The following is a 25,363-nucleotide window of genomic DNA, read 5'->3' as shown; positions in this document are numbered from 1 at the left end:
ACCAGCCTATAGCAGGTCAAAAACCCTGTAAACACCAAGACTTCCATATTCACCTTTTTTTATAACCTGTTTTAATAATAAATTAATCGATTGTATTGTATTTGATAATTAGTTTAATAACTGTGGTACGATGCAAGCCTTCGACCTATTCTTATAAATATTTATTGAGCTTTTTGTCTGTAATATTCCTTGAGTCTTTTGTCTCTTATTGTATGTTGGATGGACACATTATGCTTATCGCTATTAATTACCGCTTTCGCCAACCTTTAACACGCTATAATTTGTAAATTCGTTATTTTTCATTCTTGAAATAGTCTCGTGTTTTGAAATAGAGTCGTATCTACAACGATCATTCGTCGACTGTTCGTTATACGCAGTTTTTATTTTATTTTCAAGTCTTTCCATTTTTGGAACAAAGTCCTCAGTCCTCGATTTTCTAACCCCGGTTCGGTGCATCGCCCTGCGAGTGCACCGACCTCCGCGCGCTGCTCGTAAAAAATAAGTTTTTTTTTTCCAAAGCTCTCAGACTACAATATGTCAGCTTGTGTGAGACGGGTCTAAGTTTAGTTTGGAGATACCTGCACAGAGGCAGACGAACCTATAATATTAAAAAAATATATATTGCATTACCTACTGTACACGGTGTACCAAAACTCAAGTGATCAAAAAAGTAAATTTAATGTTAAATAAATAAATATCGCATTGATATATCAGGAATATCTCAATGTAAAGTTTTGGACTGACACGTATTGGTGGAACTGCATTTTATATAATAAAATAACACATAAATATTTTTTTCCACATTTATTTTATTTGACCAGTAACCGGGTTTCGTCGTTGACGACATCTACCAGTCTGGCAATGACGGCAACGATTATACATTAGTCAAATAAATTAAATGTGTAAAAAATATAAACTTGTTATTTTACTATATATAATATGAGTATTCCACTTGCAAACCAGGTTTTTTTAAATAGTTTTTGTTTTTGATTAATTAATTTTTTACTCAGTAAATAAAACAAAATATGTAAAATATATCGCTGTCAACACAACAATCTACTAAACAAGACGTGTAGATTACACGGACGCAATAAATAAATTAAACAAAGAATTTGATAATTTTATTATCAGTATAGCTAAAAATAAATCGTCTTTATTAAAATAAATGTTTGTAAGACTGAAGGAACTGGTCGGCTGTCGTGCATTAGGCCGCGGGTTCGATTCCCGAGGGGGTCGAAATATATGTAACTAATGTTTGCACTCTAATTTTTATCTCACTAATGTGGCATCAAAAGCGCCTTACCGTCTTGTAATTATCTTTGATTTCATTAATTAATTACATATATAATTAAATAAATATAGATATAACCATAAAGTGAGTGCCGAATTAATTCATGAAATCAAATTAATTCGGCAGTCACTTTATGGTTATATCTATCCATATTTAATTTAAGTTTTACTTGGTGAATATCACTATTTCTTAAAATCTATTTGTAACACGTGTTTCTCATTCCGCATCATTTTTAAACACGGTGTTAAATATGCGGAATGCATCGAAACACATGTCACATTAGATTTTTAGAAATTGCGGTATTTACCAAGTAAAACTTAGTTAATTTGATACTTTTGTACTTTTTTGTCATATCGCTCACTTCTTTCAACAACGTCATGTATCAAAAAACTTGAATTTTCAGGAGATCTTTTTTAAAGTTTAAAAATATAATAAAATGTATTAAAAATAAATATCAAGCCACTTATTGAACTTTTTACTGTGCAACAGATATTTTATGTTACAACCTGAAGGTTTTTTCTCCATTTGAAAAATATTTAGTATATTTAAAAAAATAATTAAAACATACCTTCTCCTCGAAATGCAAAAACAACACTTTCTGCCCTGTAGCGGTTAGAAATTAAGTTAAAAATATGCCGCTTTTGCTGGGATATAGTACATTTTCTGGGCATTCCGAAAACATGCACAACTGAAAATTGACGATTTTTTATAGGGTCCGCCATCTAAAGTTTTTTTTTTCAACTAGTGCTTATTTCGTGAATGGTAACACTTAGCTCATGTCTGATTTGACAGATAATTAGTTTTATCCTTCCGCTGAGCGAATATGGTTGTGTATACGCTTGAACAACGCTGGGAAATATTGCGACATTACTTTGAAAATCATGGTAATGTTGCAGAATGTGTGCGAAAATTGCGTACGGTTTTTGGAAGAAGAGAAGCACCGTCAGCTCCGTATGTTCGTTATCTTGTGAAAAAAGTGAAAGAAACTGGCATCCTCATCGATAAACCAAAGCGTGAAAAGCCAAAAACAGTGCGTACACCCGAGAATATCGATGTTGTGGCAGAAAGTGTGCGTGAAGCGCCATCAACATCAATTCACCGTCGTTCTCAACAATTGAACATTTCGGAGACATCATTGAGACGAATTTTGCATAAAGACCTTGGTATGACGCCATACAAAGTCCAATTGGTTCAGGAGTTGAAGCCAACTGACCATCCAATGCGTTTTCGCTTCGCTGAGTGGGCCTGCGATCGACTTACAGAAGATGCCGATTTTGCCAAAAAAATCATCTTTTCGGATGAAGCTCATTTTGATCTTGGCGGGTATGTAAACAAGCAAAATTGTCGTATTTGGGGCACAGAAAACCCGCACGCATACATTGAAAAGCCGGTACACCCAAAACGAGTCACTGTTTGGTGCGGATTTTGGTCCAGAGGCATAATTGGGCCATTTTTCTTTGAAAATGAGCAAGGAGTGGCCGTTACAGTCAATGGCGATCGTTATCGGGCCATGTTGAACGGATTTTTGTTCACAAAAATTGAAGAGGAGGATATTGGCAACATTTGGTTTCAACAGGACGGCGCTACGTGCCACACAGCCGAAGTTTTTTAGTTTTTTTTTTATAGCATTTTCAAAAAAAAAAAGTTATTTGGCGGACCCTTTATTTAAGACGTTCTTGAAAGGAGTGAGCGATATGTTCAATTGCGACTTAATGTCCAATTGAGTATAGATGAGTGTCAATCATCTGTATAAATGACACTTCCGTCATACGGAAAATGATACTCGGTAATCTACATTCATTCTTATTTGGCATTACAAAATTCACTATTTAACCTAAAATTAAATATCCATATTATTCGACATTTAAAATTTGTGTTTATTCCATGTGACAAAGCGCCATCTGTTGGATATCCTGAAATTGAAATTGAATTTCCTCATCGGCGTCACACCCTGTAGATTATATTATTATATACTCTGGAAGCAGTTGTAAGACGCCCGCCGTCTAGACTGAAAGTAAATATAAGTGAAAATCTTTTCGTTTCGTCTGAGGGTTGGGGTGGGTGGGCCGCCATTGGCCGTTTCCCCGATCACGTGGCCCCGACACGCTCCTGTCCTGGACTTAATTCCTTTATTCCCGTACCTTCGTTTATTGCAACGTGCCTTTGGCTGACACCGCAGTTCGGGTGCCTTTAAAATAAAAATTCCACTATCCGCATTATTTTAACCTTGTCCGCCTCCGTAGTGTAATGGTCAGCACGCTCCGCTACCGTTCTGTAGGTCCCGGGATCGATTCCAAAGGGGGGTAAAATAAATATAAGTGATTTTTTCACTGTTATATTTATTCAATATTACCCTGGACTGGTACCTGAAGCGGAGGGCTGATCACCTTTCCTTCATGCGTAAACGATCAAGATAACACTGCGTTTATATGACGCAGTGCCCTATGCACCATTAGGGTGCGGATAAGGGTTTTATTATATTATTATTATTTTAACCCTCAATCGCACTCGGTGGTGCGTGGGACACTGCTTTTTTTTTTTAATTACCTAACGTCCAAGTGAATCTGAAATCTAGCTACGGCTTACGCAACGCTAATCATGACCCTACTCAGGCTTCAACTTTTTTAGTTTCATAGCCTTTGCCTACTCGTGAGTGGATTTACCCTTTATGTTTAATGTTACTATAATCGTATTGTTACATTTTAACCATAGGAAATGACCGAAATGAGACATTATTAAATTAAAATGGAATTTAAAAACATTTACCCTCTATAACAGAGGTTCCCAAACTTTTTTTTTCTCATAGACCCCTTGCCATGTTTTTCGATTTTTGGTGGATCCCTCCTTGCCTGATATTGTTTTTCATCAAATTCACTATCTTCTAATGTATTTTTGAAAGTCGATGTATGAAGTGGACATTGAAAGATTGAAATTTATAACGTGTATGATAATTTATAAAGTGTAATGAAAATTCAAAAAATACACACATGTTAGGTTAATTCAAATTAAAATTAATCTGTGTTAAATAAAATAAATAAGCAAAAAATAAATGCTTTTAGTCTTAGGAATAAACTTGATGTCGTTGACCTCCATTTCTTTTTCATGGACCCCTAATTTTTTTTCGCTGACATATACCCCTTCCAAGTCGTCGTAGACCCCTGGGGGTCGATATAGACCACTTTGGGAATCACTGCTCTATAACGTTCTCAACGATAACGCGGTACTTATCTCGACGTTGTTATTAAAATTACTATAATTTCATGTAATTCATGAGTGAAAATTCTAGACAAAAACACTCGCACTGCATTACATCGACGATCTTATATCTTGATCGTCAATTACGTAAAGGCAAGTTAATCAGGCTAACGCTTCAGGTACCAGTGCAGGTTGTAATTTAGCCTAGATTACTAAACTATCTTACGAGTGACGTCACTAAATATTCGTAAAATATACGACATCGAAATAAAACAAAAACTAATAAGATAATAAAAAACTTTCATTATTTTAGAAGTAATACTTACATTCTTTGGGTTTAATAATCGTGTTATAATGAAAATAAATAAATAAAGGTACATTAAAAAGAGTACTGCGAAGTAGGGGGTGGAGGAACAACGCGAACATTTTTTCCATGAATCGTCATTTTGCCGTCGTAATTTTTACGATGGTTTAGTATTCTAGGGTTCAAATCAATATTAGAGTAAAAAGTACTAAATTTATTTTAACCACAGAACCACCCTTACAAATTTAAGAATACTACTACATCTGGCCGAATTATTGATACCACTTAAAAACTGTTTTTAAGTGGTATTACACAAAGGTAACGATGAATGATAAGGAAGGACAGTGTCATACAATTCAAATATTTTTTTTTTTTTTTTCATTTGTTCGGGAATTGTACAGCTTTACATATTAAAAAAATATACAATAAACAATAGTTACATTAATAATTATAAACATTACATTACATTAACAAAAATAGTTTAACAAAAAAAGCCAATTAAACAATTCCACATTTATGTTATTAAACTATTAAAAAACATTCAGAGATTAAAAAAAAAGGCTACGGTATAAAATAATAGATTTAGCAGGAAGGAGAAGAAGAAGAAGAAGAAGGAAAGGAGAGGAATTGATGAAGGTATATAAAATATAACGCGAATAACTCAAAATTATTCGCGTTTTTCTTCCCTTATAAAAATCTTTTACTGATTATTATGCGCATCCATGTCATAATGCGCCGCACTATTGCACATCTTCTTTCGCCGGAATATCAATGAACGTCTTGGGATAGGCGGCTGCCGGCTGATGACTGCTATGTAGGACTCCGTAGTACGCGGAAGGCTGGTGACGTCACCGCCCATTGAACGCCGCCCCCGCCCGCCGCAGTCATCAGGGGCCCGCCCACCGCCCGCCGCTGCGGCAGACAGCTGGACCATTCAAGCTGATGACGCAGACACTGGGCCACTGGAACGGAGGCCTTCTCTGTTATAAACGGACGAACGGATCGTTTAATATTTTATTAATTACCATACATTGAAATCGGAATGGACGAATTAATAAAAATGCTTTTTATTTACATGTCCGAATATTTGCGCACATTTTTTATGAAACATGAACTTATTCTAAGCTCTTAAAGAGACTTTAAGAGATTATATCGCAACAAAGCTCCGATTTTAATAAATAAAATAAAACATGTGTTATGTTCCGCCGATAAGTATTGATTTGTTTATGTGTTCAAATATTTGCGCACAATTTTTAATGAAACATTTTTTCGCAGATAAAACTTGAAATGGGAATGTAATGACATTACCATTTTAATAAAAATTGTTTGATAGTAATATATTAAATATGCTTATTCAATTTCAAATAAAATATCAAATATTAAATTTCAAATATTCTTCTTCTTCAAACCCTTATCCGCACCCCAATGGTGCATAGGGCACTGCATCATATAAACGCAGTGTTGCCTTGATCTTTAACACATGAAGGAAAAGTAATCAGTCCTCCGCTTCAGGTACCACTCCAGGGTTGAATAAGTATTAGAGTGAAAAAATCACTTTTATTTATTTAACCCCCGCCATGTTGTCCGCTTCCGTAGTGTAATGATCAGCACGCTCGACTACCATACTGGAGGTCCCGGGTTCGATTCCTTGCAATAATAATTAAAGCAATTTTCAAAATATTTATAATGCTATGAAATGACTAAGTTTTTTTTGTAAGGGTGAAATTATGTAAACCATGAGATTTTCAAGCTTCATTCTTTTCCATTTACTGCCAAGTTTTTAGTAATAAAATCCACATAAATAATGGAAAATGTACGATTTTCGTGTCTGCAAATTGGTACAGCTGCAATGACCGGCCATCGACCCCGGGGGGAGGTGTTATGCAGCACACCCTCCCCCTCCCCCTACCCCTACCCTCGCCTCTCACACTGCTCTACGCTGTGGATGTACTAGCCACCGTGTCGCACCGCCTCGTAGGCCCGTACTACGGCCCAGCCACTCGACAATTTCAAGGTGCTACAAACGCGAGTACTACCGCCCGTAGTAACCGGCTGACGTTATTACGAGAATTACTCTACGAGCTTTGCTAGTTTTTTTTCAGTCGCTGAAAGCGCCTGAAAATTTTCTTTCAGGAGATTCTGAAACAATTATGCGATTCTTAATTTAAAATACAGCCAATGTGTCTATACATTTGTGTACCGTTCTGGAGGTCCCGGGTTCGATTCCCAGGAGGGGATTAAAAAAAATGAAAGTCATTTTTTTACTCTAATATTTATTCAATATTACCCTGGACTGGTACCTGAAGCGGAAGGCTGATCACCTTTCCTTCATGTGTTAACGATCAAGATAACACTGCATTTATATGATGCAGTGCCCTATGCACCAGTGGGGTGCGGATAAGGGTTAGAAGAAGTATTTATACATATTATGGTAATCGTTAATTAAAAGATTGCTAAGTAATCAGTCTTGTGCTTCAAGTACCAGCCCGAAATTATATCAAATAAATATTAGAGTTTAAACTCGAGCTTATTTTGACTACCTGCATTCGGGATTTTTAATTTTTGTGTTTTTTTTCCGATAAACACGATATGGTCCGTTTTTTGCGCAAATAAAATCAAACCATTTGGACATTCTCAAATTTAAAAAAAATAATATTCCCTTTGATTAATCATAAATATGTACAAAAATTGTGGTGAAAAAAATATGTATTTTTTTAAATTTAACTCTTGAATATACCATATAATGAGTTTTATTTATAAATACGACTAGTTTCGAAAACTTACAGATGTTTTCATCTTCTGGTAAAAATTAAAACTAACTTGCAAAAAATATATTTAGAGGTATATATAGGTTAATAAATATAGGGAAGAGGGGGGGTAAAGGATCAAGATTTTTTGTAAAAGGAAACATGGAAAGGTAATAATGGTGACGTTTTTTGTCGTTTTCTAATGTTAAAATCATTGTACATTGTAATGCGCTCTTGAGGCGATTTCTTACGATAACGGCGCTATGTCAACTTTCTAATAAATCCAATAAATAACTAACTAACTAACCATCACGCCGCTTCCCCGCAGGGGTAGGCAGAGAGAATAGAACACCACACCACTCCACACCACTCACACATCTCCTCACACATACCCGCTGATTATTTCGACTCTTAACCTTACTATTTTCAAGTATTTGACAAATCTGATCGTACTAAGTTTTTCTCGGTCTTTCTCCGCTCCTTCTTACAACTACATTTGCCTCATTTCATTCAATAATAAATGTAATCATTAAAATGCTACTTATGCCCTTTTGCGTTGGAACTGTCGAATTGGTTTAGTGATGTATGTACATATGTATATAGATTGTTACGACTCCTACCTAACCTGACCATTAATAATAAATGAAATCAAAGCCAGAGTAAAAAGCGTCCCTTGTGATTTTTTTATCACGTCTGTATTTTCTCGTGATGCAGTTTGTCGTGAAAAAGGTCGCCCGAGTGGCGAGGGTTCGTTACGCCAGTTTCCATCGGGTTCAAGGGTCCAACGACTTGTGTTGGGCGGCGCGCGTGTGTGCGTCCGTCTGGAGCAGCCGGCAGCCGGCTGCAGCAGCCGGAGATTAGCGCCGCTCTCGTCCCCGCAGCGGGGGCGGCCCGGCGAGACGGCACTATCGATCCGGGACGACGACCCGCGCCGCCCACCCCGCCGCCCCGCCGCCCACTGCGCCCCACCGCCGTCTGCCTAGGGCGGGGGCGGGGGACTGCACTCTCGCGGCAGGGGCTGCGCGCTCGTCGTCCGACTAGAATCTTTTCGAATTGTTGGGTAATATATCCAAAATAAAACAAGTTTTTTTTTTATTGAATTCACATTTATTTATGTATATCGTTGTCGTACAGGAGAAAGTGACCAACTACCAAAACGTAAAATGTTCAGGAGGGCCATTTAAGTCACTTTTGCTTGGCAAGAAAATAAACACCAATGCAGTTAGTCATTTTTAACAATTCAATATTGAATATTCAATACTTCAATATTGAATATTCAATATTCAATACTTCCAAGTTGAAAAACCTTTGGGATTTTTTCAGGGCAATATTAAGCTAGTAAGATATCAAATAGTCAATGATCACGTTTTTGTAAAACAATGCACTTGGTCACTTTCTCCTGTATGACTACGATATGTTAATACGTGACGTATTCTGCGTTTCGTATTCTTAGGACATTATCAAACACTGACTAAAAATATTTACAAAATGTCCTTATATACTAACAATAATTGCTATCATTAGGTCTAGAAGTACATATGATGGTGGGTATTTCGGTGGGTAATGTGGATTTCTATGAATGTTAAGAACCGAAATACCCACCATTATATGTACTAGACCTAATAATAGCAATTGTTGTTAGTATATAAGGACATTTTGTATATATTTTTAGTCAGTGTTTGATAATGTCCACGTATTAACATATACATAAATAAATATAGAATTCAATCCAACAAACCATGTTTTATTTTGGATATATTACCCAACAATTCTATATGGAATTCTACCAACTGTCTGCAGTTACAATAAATATAATCTTTTCATCCATTTCATCTATCCTTATTACCTATCAAATGGTATTGACATTTTAACATAGATGTAGAAGAATACGAAAATTATTGATTGTGTCCAAATATTTTTTTCACAAATCTGGATTATCTCCGCCTAGGAGTTATTTTATATATTTTTGACATGTTAACGTAGAAGAAGAAGTACGAGTATATAAAAGTTTGGGCATTTTCAGGACCCACGACAGTCATAGGCTAGTTTAAGTGATCACTTTACACACGTGTAACATTCACCAATTCTACCCACGATTGGCAACCACACTACTCAAATTCTTGGAAGTTCTATATACATATGATCCAATTTTGAAACACTGTACAAGAATCACTAGAATTTTCACTAGTGACATATATTGGCGAGACAAAGAAGCCCCGTGAATGCCTAGACTGCCATATTCTTCTTCATCTATGTTGAGATGTCAAAAAGTTATATGATAAATAACTCCTATGATTGGAGATAATCCAGATTTGTGAACAAGTATTTAGACACATTAAAAATGTTGTAAAATATAAATTGCTTCGATAGTCTTGTCAACCCTGTGCAGCGTTCACTCCCCCGCCCCCGCCGAACAGCTGATGACGATTACAGGCTGTAGGCCTAGTACAATCACGGCAGAAAGGGTGGAAAAATATCCCGCCTCAAGGAAAAGTTGATGAGGGAAGGTTAGGCACACTACTGCCACTACACATTACTCCAAATAGTGGCAGAAAACCGGGATCATTCATACCAAGGCTTAATGGGAACGGTTTTAATATTCCTACTTTAAAACTATGTTATATACCAGTACCGTCAGCTGGGTTGGAATTACGGTCGAGAGATAACAAGCTTACTACGTAATGTAGATAAATTTAACGTTTCTTTTGGTCGATAAAAAAACAAGTATTCATTAATTATATTTTCGGTATCATTAACTTTCTTACAACATCGAATAAATATAGTTTCATAAAAAATATGTGTTTGTCAAAATGAGATTTGAAATGAGTGTTTATTTTTATAAACGAGTAAACAAGTGTTAATAAAATAATATTTTTTTTACAACATTTTGAGTGTGTCTAAATACTTGTTCACAAATCTGGATTATCTCCAATTACAGGAGTTATTTTTTATATTATTTTTTTACATCTCAACATAGATGAAGAAGAATATGGAAGTCTTGGCATTTACGGGGCTTACGACAGTCATATGCTGGTTTATGTGATCGCTTTACACACGTGTAACATTCACCAATTCTATCCATGATTGACAACCACACTACTTAAATTCTTGGAAGTTCTATATATATATATATATATATATATATATATATATATATATATATATATATATATATATATATATATATATATATATATGTAATAAAATAACTAGGTACCTACCTATACATTTTATTAAGTACTTACAAAAAGTACCTACATAAAACAGTTCTACCACCAGATGCCGCATGCGTCGCTCACAATAAAACAAAAGACTTCCGATAATATTATTAACTGTCAGAATCAGATAGATAGATAGATAGATAGATATAAAATTATTATAAAGATAAATTAAGAATAAACTTTAATTAAAAAGCAACACATTGTTTATTTTATTATTATACACCCACTTTACATATTATTTACACTTAATTTTCAAAAGGAAAATATTACCACGTTATAAAACGACAATTTTGTTAATATGGAAATGGATTATGAAACATTAGATGTATTAAAACAATTACTACAATATGTTCGGAGTGAGAGAGAAAAATTAGAAGATGATCAAAGAAAACGATTAAAAGATAATCAAAGAAGACGTGGAAATCTAAGAACTAGTGATAAAATTAAAGATAAAAGTCCATGTAAGATTTGTGAAAATTTAAATAAGGGAACTCGATATCACTCTGAAGCAACGTGCTGGTTTAAAACAAAGGAGGATGATAAGATTAATAATAAAAATGAAGATTTACAAATTACACAGAAACAGTGCTTGAAGAATGAAAATAAAAATAATGTGGAAAAAATTTCTACAAAATATAAAATAAAATATACTCCAGAAAAGAAGAATTTCGAAGCAGATTGTGTGGGCAGGAATCCAGTATTAGAATCGAAGGAAAATGCAAATGAACAATTAAAAGTTGTAAATTTGGTTAAATTAGAAGATATTTCAAAAGATCAGAATAAAAATGAAGACATACAAATAACACAGAAACAGTGCTTGAAAAATGAAAATAAAAATAAAGTAGAAAAAACTTCTACGAAAGATAAAATAAAATATTCTCCAGGAAAGAAGAATTTAGAAGTAGATTGTCTAAGCAGGAATCCAGTTTTAGAATCGAATGAAAATGCAGATGAACAATTAAAAGTTGTACATTTGGTTATATTAGAAGATACTTTAAGAGATCTGAATAAAAATGAAGGAATTCAAAAGAAAAAAACAAATGGATTGAAAAAAAACTGTGTCTACTTTAAAAGCGTCAAGAAAAAAAAATACAAAAAAAAGAAAGAAAGAAAAAAGAACGAAAAAAAAAGAAAGAAAGAAAAAAAAAAAAAAAAAAAAAAAAATAAGGAAAAAAAAGAAAGAAAGAAAAAAAAATAAAAAAAACTTTATCATATCACTAAACTTATACCAGTCCCTTCACTACAAGAAGATGATCCGGAGGACGAGTGAAAATTTTACTATGAATTTTCATCCCCAAGGGGGGAGATGTAATAAAATAACTAGGTACCTACCTATACATTTTATTAAGTACTTACAAAAAGTACCTACATAAAACAGTTCTACCACCAGATGCCGCATGCGTCGCTCACAATAAAACAAAAGACTTCCGATAATATTATTAACTGTCAGAATCAGATAGATAGATAGATAGATAGATATAAAATTATTATAAAGATAAATTAAGAATAAACTTTAATTAAAAAGCAACACATTGTTTATTTTATTATTATACACCCACTTTACATATTATTTACACTTAATTTTCAAAAGGAAAATATTACCACGTTATAAAAAAAAAAATATATATATATATATATATATATATATATATATATATATATATATATATATATATATATATATATATATATATATATATATATATATATATACAGTATCTACTCAATGAATTAGGGCCACGCAGAATTTCGCGCAATTTCTCAATTCAAACAGGAATAACTCAGAGAAAACCTAGAATAAAACAACATTGAATTTTATTTACACATGAACACTTTATTACGCTTAAATTATGTATATATTTTCACATAAATATAGTTCGTATTTAGTATTTCCACCTTTGGCAGAAATAACTGCCTCAATTCTTTTTGGCATACTTAAAATGCACTGTTTTATCATGTTTTTTATTTCTTCGTCTTCTGACCAAATTTTTTAAATATTTTTTTTAGACAGTCTACTGTCGGATTTGGAAATGAGTATACCTTATTTTTTAACATGATCCATACGTTTTCTATAGGATTAAAATCCGGAGAATTTCCAGGCCAGGGAAGCAAAGGCAGATTTTTGTTAGACAAAAATTTTATTATTGATTTAGCCCGGTGGCAAGGTGCCCCATCCTGCATGAAGGTGTATGGACTTTCTGTTGGGTCGAGTGTATGGTAGAAGGGCATTAAAATTCGTTCGAGGACCTGCTTATAGGAATTTTGGTTCATTGTTCCTTCCACGAAAAACAACGGCCCAGGTAAATTATTAATAATACATGACCATATCATTGTTGCAGGGGGGTGTTTGATAACTTTTACCACACAGGCCTCATTGTAACGTTCCATTGGTGTTCTCCTGACGCATCGACGGCTCTCTGTCACGGCTTCTAACCGGCACTCATCACTAAAGATGACCTGAAAAATAATGAAAATTTAAGTTTAATTCAAATATATAAGTTTATTTACTAAAATGATATGTTGAAAATTCAATTTAAATAAATACCTTTTTCCAATCATCTACCGAGTAATTTCGATATAGCCTGGCCCATTTTAATCGATCCGCTTTCATTCGTGGTGTCAATTTTGGTACTTTTATAGGGCGCCTGCATTTCAGATTTACTTCGTAAAGACGTCGCCTCAGTGTTGATACCGATATATTTATACCCTCTTCTTCCAATTTTATTTTTAATGTTTTTGCTGATGCACTACGGTTTTCTAAGGCACTTTGAACGATTTTTCGATCAGTCCTCGGTGTTGTTTTTCTAATCCTACGACAGTTCTTTCGCCGATTGCTGGTGGCGGGTGACTGATTTTTTATTGATTTTGAAATTCTGTCCACTGTTTGACGAGAAACGTTTTCCTTTTTTGAAATTTCTCTATTAGATAGTATTCCTAATTTCAGTAGCATTATAACACTAGACTTTTTTTCCTCAGAAATGTCTTTAATTTTTCCCATTTTGTCCTTTTCAAAAAAAACACTTGTGTTTACAAAAAAAAATTATACTTTATGAACTAAAATTAAAAATTAAGTTTTTTTCACAAGACACGATAACTATATAACCTCTCTGAACAAAACAACAACCAGAACTCAAGAAACTTCACTAATAAATGAGATAGGACTATTTTTTGAACTTTCAACTATCTGTCTACCTGTGCTAATTAGGGACCTTTCTCAGAAAAAGGGTTTGAAATTTTGTAAAGGCTTAAATAATCCAGGTATATTTTACATATTATTGAAGGTAATATACATGATATTAGATGTCAATAGAAAACTTAAAGTATTTATGCAAAATAAATATAATAATCCAAAAGATTTCAGAGTATTCAAAAAAATAATGGGTGGCCCTAATTCATTGAGTAGATACTGTATATATATATATATATATATATATATATATATATTCATATATATATATATATATTATATATATATATATATATATATATATATATATATATATATATATATATATATATATATATATATATATATATATATATATATATATATATATATATATATATATATATATATATGATACAATGATGACAGTCGTAAGCCCCGTAAATGCCCAGACTTCCATATTCTTCTTCATCTATGTTGAGATTTCAAAAAAATAATATGAAAAAATATTTTAATTAATTTCATCTTTGGACGCGCAATACAAACTTCTTAATGACGCAACTTTTTGTTGATTTATATTAAGTAAACCGTACCTACTCGCGATTTTCTGATACATAGCTTTTCCACCCTTACAACCCTTACCCTTTTATTTCCTACGCTGCCTAATTTCCTAAGTAACTGTCGCCGTACTGGACACACCCTTAAAAATTAAGGGGTAAATTATTAACACCCCTCTTTACTCGATTATCGAGTGACTAAATTCATTACTTTTCAAAGGAAATTGGTTTTTATTGATCGGATGAAAATAAATTTGTATTATTTTCTTCGAACCGGGTAATGCATACTGTCTAAATACTCGTCTTTTTGTTTTATCATGATTTATTTTTGAACATATTACATACATAATATTCCCAGTGAGTAATCATAATTACTCAGTTTAAAAGGATTGCAAATGCATATAATCTATCTACATACATGCCAAAAGTACTGGAAAAAATATATGTAGTAAAAGGACATTTAAAGCAAGAATGAGGTAATAAATACGATTGGGGCAATACATGTACAGAAATAAAACAGATTTTAAAAAAATTTATAAAATACAATATAAATATATAAAAATAAAGCAGAGATAGCGTAGAAAAAAAATCTGTCTAATTCTTTTTAATATTCCAATTAATTCATAAATAAACTAAGTATTGTACAATTAAAATGTAAATTGTTTTAAAATCACTATAAATATTTTATTATACCTTCATTATAATGTCCACCGGTTTGGAAGCTAACCCCTTCTTTATCAAGACTGATTAATACTAAAATACAGTTTTTTTAAACATTAATCAGACTTGATAAAGAAGCGGCTAGCTTCGAAACCGGTAGACATTATAATTAAGTTATAGTAAAATATTTATAATAATAATAATAATAAAACCCTTATCCGCACCCCAATGGTGCATAGGGCACTGTGTCATATTAGCGCAGTGTTATCTTGATCGTTTACACGTGAAGGAAAGGTGATCAGCCCTCCGCTTCAGGGACCAGTCCATGGTAATATTGAATAAATATTACAGTGAATGAATCACTTGTATTTATTTTACCCCCCTTGGGAATCGAACCCGGGACCTCCAGAACGGTAGCCGAGCGTGCTGACCATTACACTACGGAGGCGGACAAAGTGATTTTAAAACAAAGTAACATTTTAATTATAAAATGGAAAATCACAATGTCACTGCTTCAAATATAAATTATAATTTAATATTCTATTACAAGCAAATATGAATCGTAAAATTCCGAAATATGAACACGATTGTAACTTCTTTATTGATTTTACTTTACTTTACTTTATTGACTGTAACTGTTTCTATTATCCGTTAAAATTTAAACATTTGTATTATAATTTATTATCACTTAGAAGCGCTTAAGTTATCCCTCCCGTTGTAGCTTGATGATCCGCCAATATATTTATTTATGTACTATCTAGCTGTGATTACACCCTTCTTTTGTGGCGACATTTTGTCATCATCGATTAATTTTACTTACGACCGAGAGTATACCACGTACGATCAGACGAGTATATCCTTTGATCATTTAAAATAGGCAATTACATTATGTAATTGAAAAAGTAATTACTTACTGGTAAAAAGTTTCAAAACATTACTCCAAATAGTCTTTCCAGTGTCTTTTATTATAATTTCATTTCATTTTACTTTTTAAACTACTATTTCTTTAAATCTATTGCGACACGCGTTTCGATGCATTCCGCATCATTTTCAAACACCGTATGTGAAGCTAATTCTAAATTTTAGATTAAGGTCCTTGTGACGTTGAAGGAATAGTGGTATTTACAGAGTTAGACAAAAATTAGAAATGGATTGATTTTACCACAAAGTGACTGCCGAATCAATTAATGAAACCCTTTATTATATATTTTTTTATTTAAAACACAGAAAGATATTTGTGTTTTTATTATTTACACAAATATTTCAATTTCATACTATTTCTGTGAGCCTAAGCAGCTCATTATTAGAAATAGGTATCAAATTGTTGTAGAGTGGGTTCGAACCGAGAAACTCCGACTTCCGACTTCCGAGAGTCCACGACACTAACCACGGAATCACAACCCGATACTATTATAACCTAAAATAAAATGTTTACCCACATACCGGCCATGCCTTTGTGGGATCTTTTTTGTATTAATATAATACAATGTTTTTGTACTCATATTGTGTTGTGAAATGAAAGGAGAAAATAAAAGAAAGTTACCTTAATTACCATACAAGTACTTTATTAGTTTCGTAAAATTTCACCAAATACAATTTATCTTAAAAACCCTTATAAATCATTACTATAATATTTCATTGCGCCCTTGTAATTGCGCCAGCAGCCGCCCCTCCCCGCCGCACTCCGCCGCCCCAGGTAGGTACTTATCTAGGAATAATTCCATCTGAATTTTCCACCGCCTGTCTCCGTGGCAACCCCGTCCCGGCTGGCGGGCGGGGCGGTGGCGGGGGACGGGGGCGGGGGGCGCATGACGTAACTAACCTAGGACAACTAGTGCGCGGGCCGGCGGGGAGGGGGCCAGACGTCTGGGCCGTCCCCGCCGCGGCGCGAGGCGCATAGCGCGGACGGGCAACATTTCGCGGGGGGTTGCTGGAGCCACGATGGCGAACCATCGTATTTAATATTTATTTCATATTATGTAATAAAAGCTATCATTAAACTATCCTTAGTTTGTCCGCCTCCGTAGTGTAATGGTCAGCACACTCGGCTACCGTACTGGATTCGATTCCCATCGGAGGGGGGTCAAATAAATATAAGTGATTTTTTACTTCTATATTATTTCAATATTACCCTGGACTGGTACCTGAGGCGGAGGGCTGATCACCTTTCCTTCATGTGGTAACGATCAAGATGACTCTGCGTTTATATGATGCAGTGCCCTATGCACCATAGGGTGCGGATAAGGGTTCAATTTTTTGCAATACCTGTTTCTTTGCACTTTATTATCAAACACCATAAAAATAATTATGTATAAGTAATGCATCGTTAGCAAAGTTCAACACTTTATGGTGGAGACTGACTGGAGCCATTTCGTCGTAACGTAACACGTTACGATGCGAGCATTCGGATAGTCAGTACAGCGAGCCGAGCGCTCGCTGCGAGCGACGTAACGACGTTACGTTACGACGAAATGCTCCGGTCAGTCCCTACCTACTAAGTTAGGGGCACACACAAATATTATAATCTCAAATATATTAGCGGAATATAGGAGAATCATCTCCTTTTTTCTTACTTAATAACTAATATCGAGTCACAAGCAATCGCTTGTGGATATTCTAAATTCTAGAGACTAAAATATCATTTGAACCAACTCTAAGCGTACCTACCTAGTTTTATAACTTAATTGAGATATAAAAGTCCACTAACACCACAGCTAATATTTTCGTTGTCTGACCCCTGCGATGCAAAGCCCTCGATTTGTAACAGATCTTTCCCCCCAAATCCTTGGTTCTCGACCCCTAGCGGGGTATTGTGTATCGGCGCAGGGGTCGGGGGCTGGGAGGGGTGGGAGGGTGGCAAGGTCGCGGTGTGGGTACCCCCTCTCCCCCTCCCCCGCCCCTACCCTATACACCAGCACACCAGTAAGATTCACAATAATAACAGACAACACGTACAGAAGGTTAAATCGTAGGGCGATATTACATTTCGTAATTTCGCGAACACTTAGACGTTAGGTGATTCATTCATTCTTTCATTCAACCCCTCAATGGTGCATAGGGCACTGGATCGTACCATCGCGGTGATATATTGATCGTTAACACGTGAAGGAAAGGTGATCAGCCTTCCGCTTCTGGTACTAGTCCAGGGTAATATTGAATAAATATTCGACTGAAAAAAATCACTTATATTTATTCCCCCTCCCCTGGGAATGGAACCCGGGAACTCCAGTAGGTAGCCGAGCGTGTTGACCATTACACAAGGGAGGCGGACGTAATTCAAAAAGAGTAAAAAGATGTAGAGCATGTAAACTAATAAACATATATTGTTTTTTTTAAATATATGTTGATTTTTGTTTTTTTGTTTTGTTTTTAACTCTATACCTTTCAATAACTCTTTTCTTTTCAAAACCATATATTTATTTCAAAGAAATTTTATTTTTCAATACGAAAGCCAATTTTAAGCAAAAAATTCAATTACCTCAAATTTTAAAGGAAACTAAGTTGCGGGCTATTGTTTATCCCGCCTTGAACTTTGAAATAACACCATTTATATGGTACCTGGGTTCAAAGAAAATTAATTTGCGATTTATTGTACGTTGCGCCTTAAACCCTTTACTTTATTATGGGTGCAAATGCGTCACTACATGACGTCAAAGAAATGCACAATATATAATAAAATAAATACAATATAATATGTAAAATTCCCACGTTACAATTTTAATTCTGCTTTTGGGCAAACTTTCGCTGCTGTCGTTCGTAATTATGATTGGTCCGCTGATTACTTATGATAACGTAAACTGAGAGAACCTTTTTTCGCTCCTAATGCTCGCGTCCCATGGCATTATGTCAATCGACTCGGGCGGGGATCGATCCCTGGGAGCTCATGCGTGTTAGGCAGACGTCCTAACGCCTACGCTACGTGGGCGGACGGGCAATCGGGATAGTGGAAAAATACCTTTAATTTTTTCTTTGTCGTAATGAGAGATGATAATTTAAATTGTAAGCAATACAATAATTTAAGTTAGTCCGCTTCACCCAAGTAACCGTCATATCTTTAACCTGTAGAAAAAAATACCGTTTAGATGTTAGCCGCAGCATTTAGGTAGCAGTAGTCGAACAAATATTTTTTTTTAAAGTACACTCCATCCAAAATAGTGCATCTCCATCCCTGAAGATGACAAGGTTCTTTTCGAAACCGGTTGGAGAAAAGTACCAGAATGAATGTGGTTAAAAATCTAAATTTTATTTTATAAATTTAGATAAAATGTGCTACAACAAATCTGCTAAAAACATTAATGGAAATATTTTTTCCTCCCTTTTATTTATAATTTATATTTTTTTCGAGAGTGGAATCTTTGAAGGAAAAAGTAAAGCTCCCGTAAATGTTGTGTGTGTGTATTTTTTTTTACAAATGCATATTTAATAGAATTTTAGATATAAAAAAATAATAATAATAGAAGATGTAATGGTGGATTTTGTTATGGATATCATTGCTTTTGTACTAAATTGGTGGCCCTAATTATTATTCTTACCAATAACAATGTTTTTTTAAATTATTTATATAGCGCCATTTTCATACAATGTAATAAAACAGTAATCTTCTGCATCTTACTTCATGGTACTGCATCGTATTGATGCATTGTTTTATTGGTCGTATTATTTATAATATGTATTCAAAACGTATAGTTTTCTAATATTTTGCTAGTTGCAATATTTTGTCCCATCCGGTATTAGGCGTTTTTACATCTCGTGTAACTCATCACGTAATTTTCTGATTTGAATATCAGTTAAGCATTTGTCATCTTCAAGGCTGATCGTGTTCATATTAACTTCTTGAGTCCCAGAGTTAATTATTTTTATATTTTTTTTTTTTGAAAATTATATTTTCTAGCGTTTCTCATATCGCTCATTCCTTTCAAGAACGTCATAAATCAAAAAACTTGATTTTTGAGGAGAACGTTTTCAAAGTTTAAAAATATGATACAATGTATTAAAAATAAATATCAAGCCACTTATCGAACTTTTTACTGTGCAACAGATCTTTTTAGGTAAAACCTGAAGGTTTTTTCTCCATTTGAAAAATGTTTAGTATGTTTAAAAAAATAATTATACAATACCTTTTCTTCAAAATGCAAAAACAACACTTTCTGCCCAGTAGCGGGTAAATATTAAGTTAAAATATGCCTCTTTTGCTGGGATATAGTACATTTTCTGGGCATTCCGAAAACATGCACAACTGAAAACTGACGATTTTTGATTTATGACGTTCTTGAAAGGAGTGAGCGATATGTGTCATTTAGATAATCCAGGATTCGGACCTCACATACAAATAAAAGAGTTTCTGCTCAATAAAAAGCTTATTTTCATCCCACCGATAGATGTCTCTAGTGAAGTTCTAGTGATTCAAGAAAAATGTTTCAAAATTCGTTCATATACATATACATACACTACTGCTGTTCCAACAATTTTACTGTGTATGAATATGCCATTTGCATATCATATTTTTATATAACTGAAACATAATACTTGTAAGCCATCTAAAAATGTTAACTTAACTATATACAGGTGGCACAAAATTTATCACCCTATCGGAAGATGTTATAGTTTTTACAAATGGCGTCGTACGTCAATCAAATTTGACATTTTTGAACTAGACAGCTGCAGTATACAGCAAGGGATTGATGAAAAGGGCACAAATGTGTATCAACGCTGGCTGCAGCCACTTGATAGATATCATCTTTTCCACTAAACAGAAAAAAATTGTCCAAATTGAGATTTCCATCACTCAATTTTTTTATTATTTAAAAAACAAATATTTCACAAACGAAATCGGATCATCAATTTTGCGCCACCCTGGATCTGTTTGTATACTGCAGATGTCTAGTTCACAAATGTCATATATGATTATTAATAATAATCAATAATAAATTTGGATAACTTAAATAGCGCCATTTTCGTAAAATACTACTACCTCAAGGGCGTAAAAGTTATAACAAGTTATAAAAAGTTGTAAAAGTTATAACATATTCCATAGGGTGATTTATTTTGTGCCACTCTGTATAACAAGTATCGAAGCTTCTCACTAGTCTTATTTTACATAGGCATCGTAATTTTTAAAGGTTAATATTTTTTTCACTTTGGATGGTCTCGAATGGGTTAACATGACAGGGTACTGGGGGAATTTATCTCATAAACGTCATAAATTATGACTGTGCATTTAATTTTTTACGTATCTCTGTTATATAAAATACGTTAGAATTTGTTTACATAATAATATGCATAAGGTGTCTTGATATCGGTTGATTGGTAGACTTGAAGTTTTTTAGATCATTTTTTTTTATAACCAACATAAAATATATCTATCGAAATATTAATTTGTTGATTTATTTATTCGCAAATACTCTCTAACAGCACGGCTGTCCAAACTCAAAATACAGTAAGGGACATTTTTTGACTTAGGATTCTACTTAGTCCAAAAATGCAAAAAAAAACGTACTAAAAAATGTACCTTACTGTGTTTTAAATTTGGATAGCCGAGCAGTTGGTCAACGATACTGAAACGAAATATTTATCTTGCAGAATTAAAGTACTAATAATTAAAATACCATGCAACTTGTATTTCAATGTCATAATAGTGAAACAATGAAATGCATTCTCTTAGACGAATGTGCGGCAAAACGTGCGGAATGTGTATGATAGATGTTCGAAGGAATGCAAGGCTGAGATAAACATTATTGATAAAATTAAGAAAGGTGTGTTTAGATGGTTTGGGTGTGTGAATCGAATGAGTGAAGAAAGAATAGTAAAATAAATTTATGGGGCGAGTGTGGTTGATAGTAAAAGCAGAGGAATACCTAGGAAAACTTGGCATTATCAAGTACCTGAAAGTGAACTTGCAGGTGCTTTTCAAATACATACCTGAAAGTGGTCAAGTTAGGAGTCGGAATGATCGGTGGGAATCTATGATAAGTATGTACTCGTATGTGAAAGGAGCAAAGATTGTTTGCAATGACAAATTGGTGTGGCAGTCTAATCTCTCTGTCTACCCGTGCGGAGAAGCGGCGTGATGGTTAGTTAGTTATCTTTTGACTAAGCCTTACAAGGAATGTAAGCATTCGGTACTTTTTTTAAATTTAGAGTTGTATTTATTATTTACCTTGCTTATTTGAGTAGATTTTGTTTCTTCTAACAAAAAATGTTTTATTTTCACGTGTTGGAAACAGAAGAGATAAGCTTTAAGTAGTGCAAAACGACGAGTAGAACAAACTCTAAACAAGGTTCCTGCATTTATCGTTCATCAAAATTGGTCAACGATGAATGTGGGAATTTTGTTATGTTCTACTCGAAATTGTCAGCACTGAGATCGGGTACATAGTAAGTCGATATTCATATCGTGGTGTGTCCCAATTTTCACATAATTTGTCTTGGACTTGAGCTTTGATCTTTCCCTTTTCCCCTTTTCCTCCCTCCCGTCCCTCTTCCAGATATTTATATTAAATTACATATTTGACATTTTGTAAATGGGATGTTACAAATATCTGTTTTTTGTTACTCTTTAATGTAAATGTATTTATGTAACTGTTCTGTAAAATTTCCAAACAAAATTAAATTAAAATAAATCATCGTTTCTTCGTAATCATATTCTGATTTGACCCAATTATTTCTGAATACTGTCATTCAGGGTGCCATTGTTAGGGGCTAGCACTGAAATTAATCACACTTGACTCGCTATTCAGTCCCGTCTGTATATTTCTCCATCGGGTAATAGAAACAAACCCCCTCGAGCCGTAAACGATCTCCAGCTTCCATCACTGGCTACTCGGGAGGCTCCTCCGCTTGCCCCTGTCTACTACTAACCGTCCTCCCTCAAGTTTGGACCATTCTCCACCTACCTCCTGACTAGACAAGATGATGAAGCAGCGACAAATTTACTCCCGATGGAGTATAGCATACATCCCCTGTCAATTTACTTGCTCGCATATCCCAAAATCCCTTTGCGTGTTGCTTTGTCATAATATTATATTACCAGGATCCCCAAAATGTATCCAATCTCGCTTCCCTTTGATAAAAATCTTTCTCTATGCTTTCGTTTATTCAAGGAACCTTGAGTTGAACATTGGCTTTCGTTAATCGCAATTTTTTTTTGCAATACAGGAGTCAAGATCGATATTAGATTTTTTAAATATCACTTTAGTCTCCGCAATCTCAAACACACGCGATACTTACGATAATATACTTACGATTTATTCAAATTTTAAATAACAATATTTGAAGATGGGTGACATAATAGGGGTACGTTTTCTAACTGGCTGCTTTTCGTTATGTTAAAGATTATTCGTTTTTAATTTTTCATCCATAAAAACCTTTATTTTTCCCATGGTTTGATTTTTTCTTCGAACAATTCTTGTTTCGATTTGCATTTTGCAATTTATCGCTTGCACGGGAATCCAGTCGAGGATCACATTACTCACCCATTTAACGAATGAAGATAAATAAGTTGCTGAATGCTGCTGTAGCAGTATCCATTGGCGAAATCGTTTTTCGTCGCGAAGATAAAGCGGTTATCTGTCCATAAACAGCTCGTCCGACGCTAATGGATCTCGCATCTGGCAGCTGAACCGACCGAACTCCGGCAGACGGATCATTGTCATGCAAAGCACACCCGACGGGGAGAAGTCGAGAATTGCGCCGGTGGAAAACCCATTAATCTAACTTCTACTTTCGCGGTTAATCCGATCCGCAATCCGCTCAGAAGAGCCCGATAAAATACTCGCGAACTCTCGCGCGATGCGAGCTGCAGCTGACGCGGCATTCCTATTAGATTATTCGTTATACTTAATGTATGAACTCGGCGAGAATACCCACGGTTTGAGAACGCTCCTTCTCCCCTCACTTCAGTCTGTCTTTTCCCTTCCCCTCGCCTGGCGTCCGATCGCAGTGTTGCCAATTGCCGAATAAACCACCTAGCCCCTTTTGCTCTTGTATCAAAATCGTCGGCACGGCATAAAAAAAGCTTTCTGTAAACATTCCGTCTGTGTTTTGCTTGTTCATTAGGTAGGCGACTTTGATCAGCATCCGCCGGTATTGCATACTGCTTGCAACGCGGCCGGAGACCGGACTTTGGAGTGCATTGTACCGCCAGTCCGTCTCGGCTATATTTAGAATACCCCTGCCACAGTCCACAATGCCGAATGCTGACTTCGGGTCCCCTGCTTGGCGAAATCCCTAAAGATACCGAAAAAGGCATCGGACATAATTCATTTTTCGTTGTTTTCTCGCCACGAGACTATTGTCACGGGTTCATTGCAGCGCGCAGTCTGTTCGTCGCTACGATTCGATGCACAAAAAAGTCTATTTAATAAATATTTATTTTATAATTATCACCATTTCTTCATCATCTTATATATATTTTTAAATACCTACAGCTCGTGTGGGATGAAAGTTACATCGAATTACAATAATTCGTTCGAGTAAAGTCATAATAATTATCATTTTAATGCTGGGTTTTTCCATAGCATGACTTAATGGGATACATGTGTGAAAAATTATTGTGTGGGTCGGACTTAAATTTGTGCTATTATTAAAATGTTTTATTGTTTAAGCCATTTTGCGTCGTTTTCATGTTTTTCTTAGAATTTAACATCTAATAAAATGATCTCAAGGCAAAGTCGTATTTAATCGATTTTTATTTATTTTTATAGAATGGTCTTATACGTAAAAGTATGTGGAGAAAGTTGAACTTTTTTCAAATGAATTAATTATTTTATCTCCAATCTTCTAACTCTGGCATAAATGCATTAATCAGTTAACTTGATAACGATATTTTCTCTATCATTTATCTTGTGGAAGTATTAAAATATTTTCCAAAACTATTTTTGGGTACATACGTACTTCATGTTGAGTACATAATTACGCAGATTAAAACGCAATATCTTTCACGCTCTTATCTCTTACTATCATTCTAACAGATTAGAGATCCACTCACTTATAGACAGAGCCAGCTGAGCCGTTCTTTCGGTCTTTGCCGACATTGCCGACTAGTCGCGTAATAGAAAATCTAAAGAATAATTTTATTCTGAGGATACCTATGGTAAATTTTTTACATAACAGATATTTTTCAAAAATGATCGTTTATTTCCGTTTATTATTTTTTGCACCAATACTGTTAATGAATAGGAAATTGTGATACAAAAACAATGGTTTTTATGCTGTAGAAGTATAA

General features: G+C 34.5%; 1 protein-coding gene and 1 long non-coding RNA gene across 2 annotated transcripts in view; one reads left to right on the top strand and one right to left on the bottom strand.

Moving 5' to 3' along the window:
* The window catches only part of chm (lysine acetyltransferase chameau), a 107,393-nt gene that overhangs the window by 70,086 nt on the left and 11,944 nt on the right, over positions 1-25,363 (top strand). The window lies entirely within an intron of this gene.
* Positions 5,276-23,952, bottom strand: LOC148305947 (uncharacterized). The gene is made up of 2 exons (XR_015838079.1): positions 23,613-23,952; positions 5,276-5,770 (listed from the first exon to the last, which is right to left on the bottom strand). It is a non-coding gene; the product is annotated as an uncharacterized LOC148305947 (long non-coding RNA).

The sequence above is a fragment of the Brachycentrus maculatus genome, unplaced genomic scaffold, assembly GCF_059751285.1.
Source record: "Brachycentrus maculatus isolate JH-2025_06_01 unplaced genomic scaffold, ASM5975128v1 h1tg000258l, whole genome shotgun sequence".
Classification (NCBI taxonomy): domain Eukaryota; kingdom Metazoa; phylum Arthropoda; class Insecta; order Trichoptera; family Brachycentridae; genus Brachycentrus; species Brachycentrus maculatus.
The sequence above is the reverse complement of the archived record's forward strand: the minus strand, read 5'-3'. Positions and strand labels throughout refer to the sequence as shown.